Source organism: Mustela nigripes, chromosome 4, assembly GCF_022355385.1.
Source record: "Mustela nigripes isolate SB6536 chromosome 4, MUSNIG.SB6536, whole genome shotgun sequence".
Taxonomy (NCBI): Eukaryota; Metazoa; Chordata; class Mammalia; order Carnivora; family Mustelidae; genus Mustela; species Mustela nigripes.
Window position 1 is genome coordinate 88,973,424 of NC_081560.1, and position 4,772 is coordinate 88,978,195.

The 4,772-nt window shown below is 40.7% G+C and overlaps 1 pseudogene; it reads right to left on the reverse strand.

Moving 5' to 3' along the window:
* Positions 1–1,405: 1,405 nt before the first annotated feature.
* Positions 1,406–1,882, reverse strand: LOC132015122 (large ribosomal subunit protein uL23-like; annotated as a pseudogene).
* Positions 1,883–4,772: the final 2,890 nt, after the last annotated feature.

The following is a 4,772-nucleotide window of genomic DNA, read 5'->3' on the forward strand; positions in this document are numbered from 1 at the left end:
AGCTGGATATAGTATTCTGGGCTGCATGTTTTTCTCGTTTAGTGCTCTGAAAATATCATGCCAGCTCTTTCTGGTCTGCCATCAACCCATGTTTTTATTTACTCTCCATTCACCCTTTTGGATTCACTGTCACCTCTATATGACATCTATTCTCCCCATGCCCCCAAAACTGTTTTCTCCACGTCATGACCAAACACTTCCTAATGAAATCCAATGACCTATCAGCACCTTCTTCTGCTGCTTCTTAACCTGGTTGGTCACCAGCCACCTTTATCCTCTCCTGGAAGGCTCTCCTCCTTTGGTTTCTCTGCTGTCAGGGTCTCCGGGTTTTTCTATTGCTCTGTGTATTTTTGATTTCTTTGAATGGCTGGATTTCTTCCTTTTGCCCCTAAATGTCTCCTAAAATCCAGTCTTCATTTTTCCAGCCTTCTACTACACTCATCCTTGTCTCCTCCACTTCTCTATTCTCCTTCTGCTTTCCAGCGGGTCATATAGTTTATATTTCCTGTAATGGTCGTCATTGTATGGGACATCAGTATATGTATTTATATACAAAATATTTCCTACAATGTATTGGTAAGAATGCCGTCTGTTTAAGACTGTGGTCAGCTCAGGTCATCTTTTTTTTTTTTTTTTAAGATTTTATTTATTTGAGAGAGAACGAGTGAGAACATGAGCTGGGGGAGAGGCAGATGGATAGGAGGAAGCAGGTTCCCCAATGAGCAGGGAGCCCGATACGGGACTTGATCCCAGGACCCCAAGATCATGACCTGAGCTGAAAATGCTTAACCATCTGAGCCACCCAGAGGCCCCTGAGGTCATCTTTTTATATTAAAGTCAAAGATGATATTCTGACTTATGATATAAACAAAGCATTTTGAGACAATATCCTCTCATCTGAGGATGAGATTGGGCAGAGTTTAATTCACCCTGGGGACTAGAAAAGTTCAATTAAGAAAGCAGTGACTCAGAGGGAAAATTGTATTAAAATTAAATAACTTTAGGGGCGCCTGGGTGGCTCAGTTGTTAAGCATCTGCCTTTGGCTCAGGTCATGATCCCAAGGTTCTGGGATCAAACCCCACATCTGGCTCCCTGCTCAGCAGGAAGCCTGTTTCTCCCTCCACTGCCCTCTCTCCCCCACTTGTGTTCCCTCCCTCACTGTCTCTGTCAAATAAAAAAATAAAATCTTAAAAAAGTTAAATTAAATTAAGTAACTTTGGGGCACAATGCTAGGTGCTCATTTACATATATTAACAAGGGAATTGTATGAAGCTAATTAAAGTTACTTCTGCAATAGAATTCACAACAGAGATTAAAAGTTCATTATTTCACACATTTTCTTTTCTTTTCTTTTCTTTTTTTTTTTAATCATGAAAAACCTTATTTAGATTTAGCCAGCTAGATTCAGTTTAGATGATCCCAATTTTGTTGGCAACATCCAAAGCATCATAGTCAGGGGCCAGCTGAACGTATGCCTTCTTCTCTCCATCAGGCCTGATTAAGGTGTTGACCTTGGCTACATCAATGTCATAGAGCTTCTTCACAGCCTGTTTGATCTGGTGCTTGTTGGCCTTGACATCCACAATGAACACAAGTGTGTTGTTGTCTTCTATTTTCTTCATGGCTGACTCAGTAGTCAGGGGGAACTTGATGATGGCATAGTGATCAAGCTTGTTTCTCCTGGGGGCGCTCTTTCGAGGGTATTTGGGCTGCCTTCAGAGACGCAGAGTCTTGGGTCGTCGGAACGTAGGTGATGTGCGGATCTTCTTTTTTTTTGTGACTGTGGACGCCTTTCAGCACCGCTTTCTTGGTTTTCAAAGCCTTTGCTTTGGCTTCGGCTTTGGGAGGGGCAGAGGCTTCCTCCTTAGCTTTCGGCGCCATCTTCATAAAAGGGCACATTTTCTTTAATAAGAATTTAATTCACTTAATGCTACATATGTTTATTTTGCTATGTATTTAAAGTTTATCTTTTGTCTGTACCCTTTAAGGCTTTTTAAAATAAATCTTTTCAAATCAAAAGTGAATATTAGACATTTACAATGTCACCAAATTTTCAGTCACTCCTATCAGATATTAAATTTATCTGGCAAAATAAAACACATATTTGTTTAAAAGGAACAGAAGGAAGGGTGAAGTCAGTAAACTTGAACCCCAAATATAGTAAGTGATGTTCAAGATGTTGGTCCTTCAAATGCGATCTTTTCCTAGTTTTCCAATTTCTGCCAAAAGTAACATTATTTTCCTGGCCCACAGGCTTAATGTCTTAGAGATTCCTTTACCTCTGCCCACTCTTTTCTTACTCATCTCCAGCTTGTCTGCAGTCATTACTCATTCTTCTTTATTTTTGGAGCTACTATCCGGTCTAGGCCATGGGTACTTCACAAGGGGAATGAAATAGCTTCTCCCTGGTCCTCTTGCTCCCAATCTCTCACTAGGTCAAGTACTTCTCACCAGGTACCTCTTTCGTATGAAAAAGGGCTTGAGGAATTTTTTTTAAATATCATTTTGAGGTAAACTTTTTAAAATCCTCTGAGATAAAAAAAACTTTGATGACTTTATATGAGCAGGTAGATACACATCAACATTATGTTCTTTGGATTCATTATATGTAATTGGAGATAAAAATCTGTCTCCATTTTTGCCTCCATCTTTGTAACATTTGGCTCTTAAACTTCTGAACACTTCTATTGTTTAACTAAAAATTCAATCTTAAGTTGAAGATGGAAACAGGTGGACCACTTCATGTACTTCTAGGAATAGAGACGTGAAGATAATCAATTATCTTGAGAGGTAAGTAAAAAATATAGATTCAAAAAGGAGTTAGATACACTTGAGAGCAAGGGATCCATAAGGAGTTAAACACACATTCAGAGGCTTATTCATAGTCATCAGGATATTATCGTGTGCAGCATAACAAAAGATGTCAGACAAGTTTGCTGACATGAACTACTGGCTGTTTCCTGGGCAGTGTGCTTCAAAGGCTCTCTATGGCCCGTCATATAAAATCCAAACTGAGAATCTGTGCTTCAGTTTCTTTAATTATGAAATGGCCATGCTGGTCTTGAAGAGTGGTCTTCAAAATTCTGAGTAACCCAAAACATAAACCAGATTAAAGTGGAACCATTAGAAGAAAGCATTCCCAGGAACCAGATCCTACCACTCCCACCATGCCCCTCCCCCCTGCCCAGCACTCCCCACAGATAAATCGCTGATCTGGAAGATCTCCAAGTTTCTTCCTTGCTGCTGGGATTCTCTTCTGAACTTAGATTTCAACGTCCTCCATTAAACGGTCTTGCCTTCCAAACTCAGTTTTCTCCATTCCCCCTGAGGGTTCAGGATACAAACCCAAATGCCCATGGACAAGGTGGAAATTGAGGCAATCCTGAAGTCCATCCCTCATCTAAAAAAGTTTACCATCCAGAGTTGCCAGATCTTCCCATTTGTCCGAAGAATCTAGAAATCCGGCTCTTTCTTTTAAAATCTAGAGATTTTTAAAATGTTGGTAGCTATGATGGTTACTTTATGTGTCAGCTTGCTAGGTTATGGTGCCCCATTGTTTAGTCAAACACTAGTCTAGGTCTTGCTATTAAGATATTTTGTAAATGTGGTTAACATCCACAATCAGCTGACTGTAAGCAAGGGAGATTACCTCTGATAATGTGGGAGGGCCTCATTCAATCAGTTGATGGACTTAACAGCAAAACAAACAAACAAAAAACTGAGGTTTCCTAGAGAAGAAAGAGTAAGGAATTCTGTCTCAAAAATGTAAATAGAGGGGTACCTGGGTGGCTCAGCAAGTTAAGGGGCTGCCTTTGGCTCATGTTATGATCCCAAGTTCCTGGGATAGAGCCCTGTGTGGGGCTCCCAGCTCAGCAGGAAGCCTGCTTCTCCCTCTGCCACACTCCTCTGCTTCTGTTTTCTCTCTATCAGGTAATTTAAAGAAAAAAAAAATGTAAATTGAAATCCTATCTGAATTTCCAGTCAGCCAGCCTACCCCAGTGATTTCAGACTACACACACACACACATTTTCTTGGTTCTATTTCTCTGAAGAACCATGACAGATAAAGTAGCTAACCCAGACTTTTGTGAATCTCTGTAGGCCAGACAAAAGACATGCACAAACCCAGACTGTTCCTGCCACCAGGATGTGGCCTCAGTGCCCTGCCTTCCAGCCCATCTTCTTGGGAGCCCCTGTTTTATGTGCACCTCCTCTTGGTACCATCATGCCCTTTCCCCACACGGAAAGCCTTCCCCATTTTTTATTCCCAGGAAATTCAATGCTACCCAGATGCACCATGCTCAAGGCTCTCCTCGCTTTCAGGAAGCTTCCATAATGATTTGATGCCATGATGACCTCTAGGCCTTACTTTCAATTCCATCTACATTTAATGTTCACAGATAGAATGTGCTATGTGATGCCATCGTCGTGATTTTTTAAATCGCTCTCAAAACATTGTTCACCTTGTCTCTCAAGGACTAACAAACGTCTCACCTTTAGAGATTTTCTGTCATCATTCAACAACTTGTGCCAAAAACAAATTGTTCTAGAAATTAGAAAACAGGATGAGTTCCAGTCTCAGCTCTGACACAAGTTAAGGGCATTGCCTAGGAAAGGTCTCCAGGCAGCTCTGTGAAGCAGGATACAATTAATTAATGGCTAAAATTTACCCACTGCTCACCACTCTCCAGTACTATGAGCTTTACATGCTTTGATTCATTTAATCCTTAAAATGTTATGACATAGATACTATTGTATAGAAGAAACTAAGA